Below are 16,475 nucleotides of genomic sequence, written 5' to 3'. Positions count from 1 at the left end.
ACAGCCCCCCCCCCCCTCACAGGTGAAGAACTCTTGCTAATGAGATGAATCGATTCACTCATCCCTAAACAAAGGGTTACCTCCTGAAATATACATGGAATAAAAATATGGCTAGGTTCTCCAGCTGTGGCGAAACTTCGACTCTCAGCAGGCACACTTGCTTAGCTGTTTTCAGAACTCCGTTAGAAGTGAATGGAGCATGCTGGGAGTTGTAGGTTCACCACATCTAGAGTGCCAAAAGTTGCTGACCCCTGCTCTAGAAAGTGGAGAAAGAAATCCGTTCAGGATGCATCAGGATGTCTTCAGTTCAGTCATTTTGACTGATCAGGCAAAAGATAAAACTGTAGCATGCTACGGTTTTATCTCCGGACCAAAAAAAGTGAAGACTTGCCTGAATGCCGTCATTTTTTTCCATAGGAATGTATTAGTGCCGGATCCAGCATTCTAACTACCGGAATACCGAAACATGCACATGCGCAGATCGAAAAAAAGGTGAAAAAAATAAATGCCAAATTTGTTTTGCCAAATAACACCGGAAAGACGGATCCGGCATTTCAATGCATTTTTCTGATTGATCAGGATCCTGATCAGTCTTACAAATGCCATCAGTTTTGCCGGATGCGGCAGGCAGTTCTGGCGACAGAACTGCTTGCCGGATCACTCTGCCGCAAGTGTGAAAGTAGCCTAATTCCTGACTTCCTGCTCTCCTCCCCATCTGCTGATGACTGACAGTCTTCTACCTAGTTTTCTCCCTTTCTCTCTAGGAGAGAACTGCCAACCATCAGCAGATGGGCGAGAGTGCAGGAGATTATGAATAACCAGGACTCTTCTAAAGTAGATTTGACTCTTTTCAAGGTCTAAGGTGTCTCGGGACACCTTAGACCTTCCTTTTGTGCCTTTAGATGATGCATATGCATAAAAAAAATATTTAAGGAAAAACTGTGGAAATTCTAAAAAAAAAAACATTTTCCTTTCTTATAAATTTTTTTCTATTACAAAAGGTTTAAAGGCTTAAAGACAAAACATTTCTAAAACCATTCCCGTACACTTGTACCCTGAAAATGGATGCTAGTTATGTAATGTATTAATTGGCTGGGCCCGCCTATTTTTCTATTGCTGGTTCTATGGCACCTTACTGCCACAAAAATCTTTTCCAGCCCTTTCAAAGTGATTTTTTTATGTTATTTGCCTAAGGTTTTCATCTTGGGGAAATTTGGACAGTTTAAGGTATTTTTTTTACACTTTTGCGTGCGTTTGTATATTTTACGCAGAAAAAAACCCTGCTATACAAAATATAGCTAAAACAAATACCTAGATTTTTAAAATAAACAAATGTGTGGGGGGCATGTCCTGACAATGGTGGAGTGAACACGCACCTGCGGTGAGCTCCCGCCACGATCCTACAAGCAGGCGATTCCTCCAGCACCTACCGCTCCTAGCGGTGCCTCAATGGTCCAGACAAGAAAGGGCTCCACGGCCCGCCCAACAGCCCCGGCATCAGACGCAGCACGAGGCGGCATCCAGCACTTCTTCGCCCCAGAAGGGCAGACGGTAACAGGCCACAATCCCCACGCTGCCTTCTCTCCCATGGCGCACAAAACAAACGCTGCAGCACAGATACAGCCGCACAAGCCCCAACTGCCATACCTACCACAGGTAACCGCTTGCAGTGCCGAGATGCAGGGAGCGGGAGCAGCGGAGGAAGAACAGAGGGGACTCTTGCTGAATCCAGAGGCCCTTCCCTCCTCTCAAACTGCCACGCGGCAGCCGCCATCTTACACACCGGCCACAGAACACCAAGTTTCTAGTCCACAACGCTCAGAGTAGTCTCCCCCAGCCTCAGACACCACCCCAACATCTCCACAACAAGATGAATTAACCTGGGATTGGAGGGAGCATGTAAAACAACTACCGACCAGGCAAGAAATGGAGCAATTTATTGTGCGCCTAGAAACCACCTACAAGAAAGAGTTCTACTCCATTTCTAACAATCTACAAATCATTTAAGAGAGGGTGGAGGCAGTGGCATCCCACCAGGATGAATTAACATCCAGAATCAATGATCTGGAAAAGAGGGGAGACACTAGGGATCAACACATTAGTCAACCTTACCGTCTACATGACACTTCTGAAAACAGAAATCGAAGAAACAACATTAGGATCAGGGATCTCCCGGAGTCTATAACTACAGTAGATTTAGTGCCCACCTTACGGGACATTTTCAAGAAAATCCTGGATAGATCTATCTCAGATGATTTGGAACTTGACAGGGCTCATAGGGAACTGGCACCCCCTAACCCGGATCCCTCCAAGCCAAGGAACGTTATAGGTCACATGCATTACTATACTGTGAAAGAGAAAATTATGAGGAAAAGGCGGAATCAACCTACTATTGAGTTCAACGGTGCTCACATTTCTTTGCTACAGGATCTATCCCGTTCCACCTTACTACAACAGAGAGCGTTACGTCCTCTACTGGAATGCTTGAGAGAAAGAGAGATACCATATATATGGGGATATCCCTATCAGCTAATAGTCTGACACAACGGAAGACGCTTTGAGTTAAGAGATCCTTCTGAATGGGAGGACTTTTTGGCGGCTCTGGGTCTCCCTGAAATGACCCTTCCTTAGTGGCATGCTACTCCCCCGTTACCGCTCTGATTCTCGGTCTGGAAGGCAAACAAACCTGAGCCAAGGAAGATCCCCAACTCCCAGATGCCTCCGACGTGATCAACACAAGTCCTAAAAAGGCTTTAAGTCCAGGCGAGTACATGGATTCCGTCGTATTGTTGGCTTCTATATATTAACTCTACTGTATGTAGATGTTGGGAGTGCCTCTTTTTGATTATGTCTTTGCACACAGGGTGCCCTTTCTTCAGTTCTCCTGTTATAATCTTTAATTTTATACTAAGCATTAAAGACCGGGAAGGAAGTTGAGGCTTACAACAGTCATCGGCAGATTGCTGGCTGCTCTTTAATGGACCCTTATTTAGTTTAGTTAGGCTAGTTATTGTCCGGCCAGAATAATTAGCCTATTCGGTTTAACTAAGAGGAGGAATGGTATTAGATTAGCTTTCTCATTATATACAGACGTGGACAAAATTGTTGGTACCCTTTGGTCAATGAAAGAAAAAGTCACAATGGTCACAGAAATAACTTTAATCTGACAAAAGTAATAATAAATTAAAATTCTATAAATGTTAACCAATGAAAGTCAGACATTGTTTTTCAACCATGCTTCAACAGAATTATGTAAAAAAATAAACTCATGAAACAGGCATGGACAAAAATGATGGTACCCCTAGAAAACACAGAACATAATGTGACCAAAGGGACATGTTAATTCAAGGTGTGTCCACTAATTAGCATCACAGGTGTCTACAACCTTGTAATCAGCCATTGGGCCTATATATATGGCTCCAGGTAATCACTGTGTTGTTTGGTGATATGGTGTGTACCACACTCGACATGGACCAGAGGAAGCAAAGGAAAGAGCTGTCTCAAGAGATCAGAAAGAAAATTATAGACAAGCATGTTAAAGGTAAAGGCTATAAGACCATCTCCAAGCAACTAGATGTTCCTGTGAGTACAGTTGCACATATTATTCATAAGTTTAAGATCCATGGGACTGTAGCCAACCTCCCTGGACGTGGCCGCAGGAGGAAAATTGATGACAAATCTAAGAGACGGATAATCCGAATGGTAACAAAAGAGCCTAGAAAGACTTCTAAAGAGATTCAAGGTGAACTTCATGCTCAAGGAACATCAGTGTCAGATCGCACCATCCGTCGTTGTTTGAGCCAAAGTGGACTACATGGGAGACGACCAAGGAGGACACCATTGTTGAAAACGAATCATAAAAAAGCAAGACTGGAATATGCCAAACTACATGTTGACAAGCCACAAAGCTTCTGGGAGAATGTCCTGTGGACAGATGAGACAAAAATCGAAGTTTTTGCCAAGGCACATCAGCTGTATGTTCACAGACGAAAAAATGAAGCATATCAAGAAAAGAACACTGTCCCTACTGTGAAACATGGAGGAGGCTCTGTTATGTTCTGGGGCTGCTTTGCTGCGTCTGGCACAGGGTGTCTTGAATCTGTGCAGGGTACAATGAAATCTCAAGACTATCAAGGAATTCTAGAGAGAAATGTACTAGCCAGTGTCAGAAAGCTTGGTCTCAGTCGCAGGTCATGGGTCTTGCAACAGGACAATGACCCAAAACACACCGCTAAAAACACCCAAGAATGGCTAAGAGGAAAAAATTGGACTATTCTAAAGTGGCCTTCTATGAGCCCTGACCTCAATCCTATTGAGCATCTTTGGAAGGAGCTGAAACATGCAGTCTGGAAAAGGCACCCTTCAAACCGGACACAACTGGAGCAGTTTGCTCATGAGGAGTGGGCCAAAATACCTGCTGAGAGGTGCAGATGTCTCATTGACAGTTACAGGAAGCGTTTGATTGCAGTGATTGCCTCAAAAGGTTGCGCAACAAAATATTAAGTTAGGGGTACCATCATTTTTGTCCATGCCTGTTTCATGAGTTTATTTTTTTACATAATTCTGTTGAAGCATGGTTGAAAAACAATGTCTGACTTTCATTGGTTAACATTTATAGAATTTTAATTTATTATTACTTTTGTCAGATTAAAGTTATTTCTGTGACCATTGTGACTTTTTCTTTCATTGACCAAAGGGTACCAACAATTTTGTCCACGTCTGTAATTTCATGGTGGTCTCCTCACCTGCCTTTGGAAGACCGACCACAGTTAGGTAAAACGTTTTACTTTAAGCCCTCTTCACTGAGGTTATATTGAGGGTATATTATTCTATACACCTTTTAGTGTTCATACACTAGTTAACTTTTATTTTCGGTCCCCAGTTTTGCGTTATCCCCCCCCCCTTTTTTTTCTTGTTTTCTTTTCTCTTCCCTCCCTTCCCCTATCCGTTAGACCATAGTTACAAGTTGTAAATTCTCGTCATGGCCGCCACAGGCTATCAAGGTTGTCTCCTTAAACGTTAGGGGATTTAACATTCCAGAGAAAAGATAAAAGATTTTGTCAGAACTTCAAAAGGAAAAAACCCAGATTATACTATTGCAAGAAACGCACTTTAAAACACACCATGTCCCACATTTTAGATCTAAAAACTATACCACTTGGTTTCATAGCACAAATCCGGAAGCAAAATCCAAAGGAGTCTCCATTGCTTTACACAAATCCTTTTCTTGTTCTGTTATAGATACCCGATAATGTTGAATCCAAAACTTTACACTTCCGCAGATAGGTCATTAATCCCAATCTCAACCCCTTCCAGGGTACGAGTGGTCCTACACAGTAGACAACTAGTAGATGTATGGCGAATATTTTATCCTGGTGAACGGGACTATACTTTCTACTAGCCGACTCATACAGTAGGTTTGACTTGTTTGCAATTTCCCACCATGCTCTATCTTACCATCCTAAGGCTACTATTGGTACAGCTTTATGGTCAGACTACGCACCCATTTTTCTCTCTCTTGAATTGCCAGAGAAGCTGGCTAAAGATTGGACTTGGCGAGTCCCTGCTGAGAGATATGGTTTGTAGCCAGGCGATAGAGAAAGCTATTAAAGATTTCATGGTGACCCACTCTTCTGATACTACGGCTGCTCCTCTGCAGTGGGAAGCACTAAAATGTGTGATTAGAGGCACGCTTATACAATACGGGTCCAGATTGAAAAGGGAACGGGAAATACATATTAAAAGACTCTCGGAGCGTTTGCACGGATTAGAATCCCTACACAAACAGGTCCTAACCCCAGTTATTTTGACTGAGCTAACCGAAGTGATGGACAAGTTAAAAGCAGCCATAAACGAGAGATCCAATCTAGCCAGGGAACGTTTCTGCAGTTTTCTATATGACAACGCTAGTAAGTGCAGTTGCGCGCTGGCTAGATTGTTACACCCACGGCTAACGCAAACTTATATCCCAGAAATCAAAGATCACAGGGGACAGGCAGTACATCACCCCTCCCACATTGCAGAAGTTTTTAGAATATATTACTACTCCTTCTATAATATCAAAGGACAGTTTGCAGATATGCCCTAGCACGATCTCGAGGACCGAATTTCCTCTTATGTTAATGAGACGGCTTTGCCTGAGGTCTCAATAGAACAGAGTGCAGAATTAGACCAGCCTTTCACAGAATCAGAAGTTCGGGCAGTTGACTCCTCACTTAAAGGGAACCTGTCATGTGGATATTTGATTATAATCTAACTAAATATATACAATCATTAACTACTAAAAAGTACCTTAGATGTATTCACTTACTGGTGTGACAGATGGTTACCTCATAATATACACACAAAGATGCCGCATGCTAATAAGCTGATTTGAGTCCAGAATGATGTCATTGAGTCCAGCGTTTATTTAAGACCGCCCCCCCTTCAACTATCAGTGACTGGGAGCTATGTACATATGTATACACATTTGGGCATCATGCACGCTAACGTATTTTCGGTTTGCATTTTTATGGCTCAAATGCATTGTGGAAAGAACACTAATGTTATATGTGCTGTCCGCATCAATTTATCATATAGAGAAAGTTGATACAAGGCACTTACTAATGTATTATCCATATTGCTTCCTTTGCTGGCTGGATTCATTTTTCCATCATTATACACTGCTCATTTCCATGGTTAGACACCCAGAAATCAATCAGTGGTGGTCGTGCTTGCACACTATAGGAAAAGGCCTCTCTGGTTGCCCAGACCATGGGAGCTCATGTAGGCTTTTTCTTTTTTTTTTTTCTCCCCTCTCGTGTACAAGCACAGATACTGCTGTACTGCAGGGTGGTCGTAACCATGGAAACTTTCTCTGCATGAAAAATTACATTTGCTGAAGTGGCAAAACCCCTTTAAGGCCCTGCGCCGTCACAGATTCTAAATGTAAGACAGAAAGGAAGCATTCTCTACACCTAAACCAGGCGTAGAAAATGAATGAGACAGGCCTGTCCCCTCCCACGTCAAGTCCCCTTTTTTAACCTGGCGTGAGCAGGAAGAAGTTACAGATTCTGCTGCACCATGAGCGATTCACTCTCATTTGCCAAGTTTATACCCAATATAGATAAATGTAAAGTTATGCATCTTGGTAGTAATGAGGCTACTTTCACACTGGGTCTGCAGGGTCCAGCAAAAACTCTTCCATACAACCATCTGCATCTGTTATGAACGGATCTGGTTGTATTCTCTAACATAGCCAAGATGGATTTGTCTTGAACTCCATTGAAAGTCAATGGGGGACGGATCTGTTTTCTATTGTCAGAAAACGGATCCGTCCCCATTGACTTGCATTGTGGGTCATGACTGATTTGTCTTGCTCTGCATCTCATGACTGAAAGAAAACTGCAGCATGCTGCTCCCCGGTATGAGTGCAACTGAATGGAATGGATTTTGGAGCATTCCGTTCTGTTCAGTTATGTTTTGTCCCCATTGACAATGAATACTATGCCGGATCTCAATACCGAGAAATATTAATGCTAGTGTGAAAGTAGTCTAATCTCTGCATCATATGTCCTAGGGGATGTAACACTGGGAGAGTAACTTGTAGATAGATTTGGGTGTCCTTGTAGATCGTAGATTTAATAACCACACAATGTCAGCTTCTTCCAAGGCCACCAGGATATTGTCATACATTATTCGAGGCATGGACACGCGGGGCAGGGATGTATTACCACTTTACAAAGCGTTGGTGCGGCCTCATCTGGAATATGCAGTTCAGTTCTGGGCACCAGTCCATAGAAGGGACGCACTGCAGCTGGAAAAAGTACAGAGGAGAGCGACTAAACTGATAAGGGGCATGGAGGGTCTTTGTTATGAGGAAAGATTAAAATGACATTTATTTAGATTTAAATTGACTTCTAAGGGGAGACATGATTAACCTGTACAAGTATATAAATGGGCTATACAAAAAAATACAGTGAAACTGTTCCATGAAAAACGCCCTCAAAAGACAAGGGGGCACTGCCTCCGACTGGAGAAGAAAAAGTTTAGTCTCCAGAAGCGTCATCTTCTTTATTGTAAGAACTTTGAACCTGTGGAATAGTCACCTCTGGACGTGGTCACAGCAGGAACAGTGGACTGTTTTATAAAGGGCTTAGATGAATTCTTAAAAGTAAATGACATTGATGCTTATGAAAATGTGTAGAAATCGGAGTCACTTCCTTCTGGGATTTGGGGCCCCACCTATCCCTCGGTTGAACTTGATGAAGATTTTTATTCAGCTGTATTAACTGGCTGTACCAAGGTGTGCGACAGAATCTGCGCCTGATATACGCCACCAGAGTGGTGAATATCTGTTTGTAAATGACCCCCCCTTCCCCGAAGTTTAACAGATCTGGTAAGAGTGACTGCGTATGTGTTTGCTTAAGATAAATCTAAAGTAGAGCAACATGGGGAAGATGAAAGCTAGTTCTCGTTTATCTTGGTGGAGGAGGTTTTTCCAGACTTCAAATCTGGCAATCAGAATAACTCCCTTGATCAATGATCCTTGTAAGATAATTACGCTCTAAAAAAGCATCCAGGTTCTCTGGGAGTTTACTTGATTTGCATCAGTTTTCCTTTTCAAATTGAAATTTTTGGCTTCCATGCTATTTTTGCACCAGACTTTGAGACCTTTTGCAATTGTTTAGCTACTCACCGATTTTGAAAGACTGTAGTTGGCTGTTACTTGGGTGTACACCACATTGACCTCTTATGGTGGTGGTCTGTGACCACCACTGCTCCTTCACTTTGCTCTGTTGTCCCAGGCCCAGCCCCAGAGTAGCACTGCATTTCCATGCACAGGCTGGGATGGGTTTTCCTCTCACTACTTGTGGATTGGTTGCTCCTTCCAGCTCTTAAAGGGCCACCATGCACACTCTTCCCTAAGGCTAGCCACCTCAGGGTATTTAAGGCTCCTTCCCCATAGGGAGGTTCCTATCAATTAGGTTTTAGTTTAATTTCCTGCTAAGGTGTGCCATTTGTTTGCTTGTTCCATGTACTGACTTCTGGTATTTATCCTTTGCTGATCTCTGTTCTGACTCTTAGCTGCTTGCCCTGATATCAGACAGTTTATCAGATTGCATGTACTCTGCCTGACCGCAGCCTGTCCCCAGACTACGGTTTTGCCTGATCCCTTGGTGCTCCGCACTGGTGTCTCTTGGCTCCTGTGGCCCAGCAATCACTTGATGAGAGACTACTCCAGAAGGTAGTGGCCTGGTAGTTCCCCTGCAGCCAAGTCCAGTAAACAAAAAAAAGCGTCCTTTTCCCAAAATAAAGTAGAAAATATTAGGTATTGCCGCTTCCGTATTGACCGGCTCTATAAAAATATTACAAGACCTAATGCCTCAGGTGAACACCGTCAAAAAAATGAAATAAAAACTGCTAAATAAAAAAAAAATTGTCACCTTACATCGCTAAAAGTACAACACCAAGCAATCAAAAAGGCATATGCCCCCCAAAATAGTACCAATATAACCGTCACCTTATCCCACAAAAAATGAGCTCCTACCTAAGACAATCGCCCAAAAAATAAAAAAAAACAATGGCTCTCAGACTATGGAGACACAAAAACGTGATTTATTTTTTTTTGTTTGAAAAATATCACTGTGTAAAACTTACATAAATAAAAAAAAGCATACATATTGGGTATCGCCGTGTCGTTAACTGCCTGCTCTATAAAAATACCACTTGATCTAACCTGTCAGATGAACATTGTAAATAACAAAAAATAAAAACTGTGCCAAAACAGCTATTTTTTTTTATCTTGCCTCACAAAAAGTGTAATATAGAGCAACCAAATATCATATGTACCCTAAAATAGTACCAACAAAACTGCCGCCTTATTCCGTAGTTTCCAAAATGTGGTCTTGTTTTGGAGTTTCTACTCTAGGGGTTCATCAGGGGGTCTTCAAATGTGACATGGCAACTTAAAATTATCCCAGGTTCCAAAAAACCATATGGCGTTTCTTTCCTTCTGTGCCCTGCCGTGCGCCCGTACAGCAGTTTACGACCACATATGGGGTGTTTCTGTAAACTACAGAATCAGAGCAATAAATATTGAGTTTTGTTTGCCTGTTAACCCTTGCTTTGTTAGTGGGAAAAAAATGATTAAAATAAAAAATCTTCAAAAAAAGTTAAATTGTGAAATTTCATCTCCATTTTCTATTAATTCTTGTAGAACACCTAAAGGGTCAACAAAGTTTGTAAAATCAGTTTTGAATACCTTGAGAGGTGTAGTTTCTAAAATTGGGTCGTTTATGGGTGGTTTCTATTATGTAAACTTCAGAAAGTGACTTCAGACCAGAACTGGTCCTTAAAGTCGGTTTTGGAAATTTTGTGAAAAATTTCAAGATTTGCTTCTAAGCCTTCTAACGTCCCCAAAAAATAAAATGCCATTCACAAAATTATCCACACATGAAGTAGACATATGGGGAATGTAAAGTAGCAACTATTTTTAGAGTTATTACTATCTATTTAAGAGTAGAGAAATTGAAATTTGCTAATTTTTCCAGATTTTTGGTAAATTTTTTATTTTTTTTTAATGAAATTTTTTGACTCAATTTTACCAGTGTCATGAAGTACAATATGTAATGAGAAAATCTCAGAATGGCCCGGATAAGTCAAAGCGCTTTTAAATTATTACCACATAAAAAATGGCCTGGGCAGAACGGTGAAAAATGGCTTGGTCCTGAAAGGGTTAAAGTGCATCTTACCACTCTTGAAAAATGTCAACAACAGATACTAAATAAACCTTTAGTTCTCATCTGTATAGAACGTGTACTTTAACCACTTGCCTACTGCCACACGACTTTCTACGTCGCCACGGTATGCTCTTATCGGTAACCCGACGTATAAAAACGTGGGGTTACATCGCGATCTGCTGGCGGCCCATGTCGCTGCAGATCGCTGTGACCGTGCTGGAGTGGTGTGGTTGTAGTACACGCTTGTATCACTCTGCTACAAGCGTGTATTGCATTGAAGAAGCTGAAAGCTAGCAGGGAGCGCTTTTTCTTATGCAAGAGCGCTACCTTCTGGCTTTAAAATAAAAAAATGTCAGCCTTCAGGATGGGAATTAACCCCTTCCTGCCTTGACTGTGGCAGAAAGGGGTTAATATACTTTTTTTTTAAAGTTAATAATAAAGAAAAATATAATAAAATACAAAAAAAGTAAGATGTAGCAATAGTTACTAGTATTAGCAATAGTAAGTTGACTACGTACACACCCATACAAACATCCCGCCCTTTTTCGTTCATAAAAAAAAAATATATATATAAATGATTTATTCGTTTTAGCAATAGTATAGTGGAATTTGTATGTGTAATATATGCAAACATACACACATTTGTTTGTTTACTCTGTTTTAAAAATTTTAACATTGTCACAATAGATGGACAAAAATTCGTAGACAATCCAATCATAGGATCACGCAGGATCCGAAGTGCAGTGTTACAGATGAAAACGTCTAACAGAGTTATGTTGATTATACACAAGAATTTATATCACTGTAAATATTGAAATATATGGGATCTGAGGACCAGCAGGAGGCGTATAACAGTTTCCCTGTATGAGAAATACGTACCTGTGACTGTTGCTTCTGAAAGCTGGATGCGATTTTTAGTTCCCCATCTGTATAGGATTCCATTTAAATGACTGACCTAGATCACTGACATATAGCGCGGTTCCCGCACCCATTGTTTAATATTGAAATATATGCTTATGCGTATGGTATCATACAACAATAAATGTGCAATAAAGATATGAACGCCATCTTATGTAGTCTATGCGTTACAACATTACTTCTGAACCTAGGCTCGGGTACTTGAGCGATTAAGTAACTGAAATCACACACAAAAAAAAAAAGGGGGGCGGGGAGGAAAGAAGGAGGGAAAAGGAAGGGAAGCATAGGGGAAAGTCGAATTTAGTTTAGCTTACGAAGGTCCCCAGCACAGGGTTAGATGCCAAAGTAGGTCTTAGCATATGTATAAATTCTGGAGAGTCTAAGAAAGTGAGTAGAGAGTGACATCTGTTTACAAATATCTGACCTTCCCTGTTGGTCTGCTATCAGCTCTTCAATTCTTAGAATGTATCTCAGTTCCTTGGACCACTCATGCATAGTAGGTGGAGACCTGGATTTCCAGTGCATTGGAATTACCATTCGCGCAGCCGACAGGAAATATCTTAGGACTCCTTTCTTGACTTGGGCCAAGAAACCAGGTACAAGAGATAATAGTGTTATTTGAGGAGTATTACGAATGAGCTTTCCAGAAAACTTGCCGTATATCTGCAAGACTTGATCCCAGAACGAGCGTATTGCCGGACAACTCCACCATACATGTAATAGGGAGCCTCCATCTTTTTCACCTCTCCAGGACGTCTCTGGGACTGAGGGAAACATGTGGTGTAGTGTGGTTAGACAGTAATACCATCTGGAGATAATTTTTTAATTTTTTTCTTTAACCTGCGCCGCCATCAATATTCCATGGGAGAACGTACACATCTTCACCTCCTCCTTCGTGAACTTAACCTGTAGGTCCAATTCCCATTTGTCAAAGACTGGTGCTGTATTCCCACTGTGGAGATCTAAAAGAACCTCATATAGCGTGGACAGGACACCTCTATCGCTCCCTGATTGTAGGTAAATTTTATCAAAGTCTGTCAGAGGAACTGTCACCTCTTTGGAGAACGTAGCCCTAAAAAAAATAAGTTTAACTGAGCGTACCCTAACCTATTAAAGGTAGCGTTTTGGCGTAAGACAGCAAATTAGGTCAGTTTCCCTGAAGTCAGAACATCTTTTATTCTTAAGAAACTATTGTGCAACGTTCTAATGAGGAAGGACGATGGTCAGTCCCGGAGTAAATGCTGGATTACCATGTAATGGAGTCATGGGGCCTGATCTAAATGTAATCTGTGATTTAGCAATCCAGTCGTCCCAGACTGACAGTGCGTGTCATACAAGAAATGGCCAGTCTTCTCTAGGAGGTCTATCTGCTAAGGTGATCCAGGGTACGGCTTTTAAGGGAAGCGGGGACAGAGACTGTTCTAAAGTGACCCACAGCCTCTTTGGGTTCTTGTGCATCCAGTCTAAGAGTCTGGTAAGCACTGCAGCGTTGTGATAAATATGTATATCCAGAAGGCTTTATGTTTGATTAGGACCTTTTTATTCGACCTAGGCTTATTTGTATTCCAAATAAACCTAGTTAGAGCTCTTTGCATGTCCAGAAAATACTTCTTCGGAGCATGAATAGGTATAGTTTGGAATAGATATAAAAACCTCAGGAGGATATCCATTTTGACAGTATTCATGCGACCAAACCAGGTGTTTCAGCTTATACAATCGAAGGTCTTCAATGGTTCTTCTCTGCAGTGGCAAGTAGTTCAAGGGGAATAGTAAGTGTAGTTGTGTAGGGATTTGGATACCCAGGTATGTCAAACTTTGATCTTTCCATTTGAAGGGGAAATTATTTAGGATAGTTGATATTTCTGTTTGGTGGAGAGAGATGTTTAATAGTTCGGTCTTAGTAAGGTTTACCTTAAAATTACTAAGATGACTAAATCTGTTGAATTCCTGGAGCAGTGATGGTAAGGAAATATGGGGGGGGGGGGGGAAGTCACAGAGAAGGAGATCGTTAGCATAAAGTGCAAGTTTATGGTGAGAATTTTGGGTTTGTATGCCTTTAATATCAGGGTTGTTCCTAATTGCCATTGCTAAATGTTCAATCGTCAAAACGAAGAGGACATAGAGGACACCCCTGTCGTATGCCATTATGGATGTCAAAAGCCGGGGCTAAAATTCCATTGGTTCGCACCCACGCTGACGGTTGAGTATACAGAGCTGTCACCATCTCTATATATCTGCCACCTACCCCGATTTGTTTTAGTAAAGCCAACATGAATTACCAGTGGACTCTGTTGAATGCTTTTTCAGCATCCACAGACATCAGGCACATGGGAGTTTGCTGCTTTTGGGCACTTGGTCTTTGCTTACAAGGTAGGACCATGCTTATTCTATTTGCCAGAATTTTATATGTGGGCTTCAAGAGATTGTTTCAGGAATGGACACTTTGGAGATATACTATTAAAAAAACTTTAGTGAGGAAAGGGAGTAGTAGTTCATGATATCGCTTAAACAGGATAGCAGTAAAGCCATCTGGGCCAGGGCTTTTCTTTCCCTTAAAGGGAACCTGTCACCAGTTTTATGGTGTCCTAACTAAGGGCAACATAAATAAGTGACCGATTCTCTTAGCAAAATGCTGGGTCACTTTCTTTAATTGACCCAGTCAATCTGCCAACATCTTGTATGGAAGAGCTCCAGCTGATAATGATGAGTCATAAATATTTATGAGCTCCTGACTCTCCCCGCCCACCTGCTGCTGAATGACAGTTATTTTCCATATGAATCAGCAGCAGGTGGGCAGGGGAGTGGCTATATCTCTGAATTAACCACTTCAACCCCCCTAGCTGAAACACCCTTAATGACCAGGCCACTTTACACTTCTGCACTACACTACTTTCACCGTTTATTGCTCGGTCATGCAACTTACCCCCCAAATGAATTTTACCTCCTTTTCTTCTCACTAATAGAGCTTTCATTTGGTGGTATTTTATTGCTGCTGACATTTTAACTTTTTTTGTTAATCGAAATTACGATTTTTTTGCAAAAAAAGTAACATTTTTCACTTTGTTGTAAAATGTAGCAAAAAAACGACATCCATATATAAATTTTTCGCAAAATTTATTGTTCTACATGTCTTTGATAAAAATAAAAAAAAGTTTGGGTAAAAAATGGTTTGGGTAAAAGTTATAGCGTTTACAAACTATGGTACAAAAATGTGAATTTCCGCTTTTTGAAGCAGCTCTGACTTTCTGAGCACCTGTCATGTTTCCTGAGGTTCTACAATGCCCAGACAGTACAAACACCCCACAAATGACCCCATTTCGGAAAGTAGACACCCTAAGGTATTCACTGATGGGCATAGTGAGTTCATAGAACTTTTTATTTTTTGTCACAAGTTAGCGGAAAAAAATTTTTTTATTTTTTCTTACAAAGTCTCATATTCCACTAACTTGTGACAAAAAAAATAAAAGCTTCCATGAACTCACTATGCCCATCACGAAATACCTTGGGGTGTCTTCTTTCCAAAATGGGGTCACTTGTGGGGTAGTTATACTGCCCTGGCATTTTAGGGGCCCAAATGCATACAAAGTAGTTTGAAATCAAAATCTGTAAAAAAATGACCGGTGAAATCCGAAAGGTGCTCTTTGGAATATGTGCCCCTTTGCCCACCTAGGCGGCAAAAAAGTGTCACATGTGGTATCGCCGTATTCAGGAGAAGTTGGGCAATGTGTTTTGGGGTGTCATTTTTTTCATATACCCATGCTGGGTGAGAGAAATCTTGGCAAAAGACAACTTTTCCTATTTTTTTTTTTTTATACAAAGTTGTCTTTTGCCGAGATATTTATCTCACCCAGCATGGGTATATGTAAGATGACACCCCAAAACACATTCCCCAACTTCTCCTGAGTACGGCGATACCACATGTGACACTTTTTTGCTGCCTAGATGCGGAAAGCGGCCCAAATTCCTTTTAGGAGGGCATTTTTAGACATTTGGATCCCAGACTTCACGCTTTAGGGCCCCTAAAAAGCCAGGGCAGTATAAATACCCCACATGTGACCCCATTTTGGAAAGAAGACACTCCAAGGTATTCAATGAGGGGCATGGCAAGTTCATATAATTTTTTTTTTGGGCACAAGTTAGCGGAAATTGTTTTTTTTCCCTCACAAAGTCTCCCTTTCCACTAACTTGGGACAAAAAGTTAAATCTTTCATGGACTCAATATGCCCCTCACGGAATACCTTGGGGTGTCTCCTTTCCGAAATGGGGTCACATGTGTGGTATTTATACTGCCCTGGCATTTTAGGGGCCCTAAAGCGTGAGAAGAAGTCTGGAATATAAATGTCTAAAAATTTTTACGCATTTGGATTCCGTGAGGTGTATGGCGAGTTCATGTAAGATTTTATTTTTTGACACAAGTTAGTGGAATGAGACTTAGCAGAATTTTAGTTATTTTTCCACTAACTTTGGCCAAAAAAAAATAAAAATGTCTGAATCACAGGGGGGTGATCAATGACAGGGGGGGTGATCAGGGAGTCTATATGGGGTGATCAGGGGTTCATAAAGGGTTAATAAGTGACGGGGGGGGGTGTAGTGTAGTGGTGTTTGGTGGTACTTTACTGAGCTACCTGTGTCCTCTGGTGGTCGATCCAAGCAAAATGGACCACTAGAGGACCAGGTATATTAGACGCCGTTATCAAAACAGCGTCTAATATACCTGTTAGGGGTTAAAAAAAAAATCGCATCTCCAGCCTGCCAGCGAACGATCGCCACTGGCAGGCTGGAGATCCACTCGCTTACCTTCCGTTCCTGTGAACGCGCGTTCACAGGAAATCTCGC

The sequence above is a fragment of the Bufo gargarizans genome, chromosome 3 (assembly GCF_014858855.1).
Source record: "Bufo gargarizans isolate SCDJY-AF-19 chromosome 3, ASM1485885v1, whole genome shotgun sequence".
NCBI lineage: Eukaryota > Metazoa > Chordata > Amphibia > Anura > Bufonidae > Bufo > Bufo gargarizans.
The sequence above is the reverse complement of the archived record's forward strand: the minus strand, read 5'-3'. Positions refer to the sequence as shown.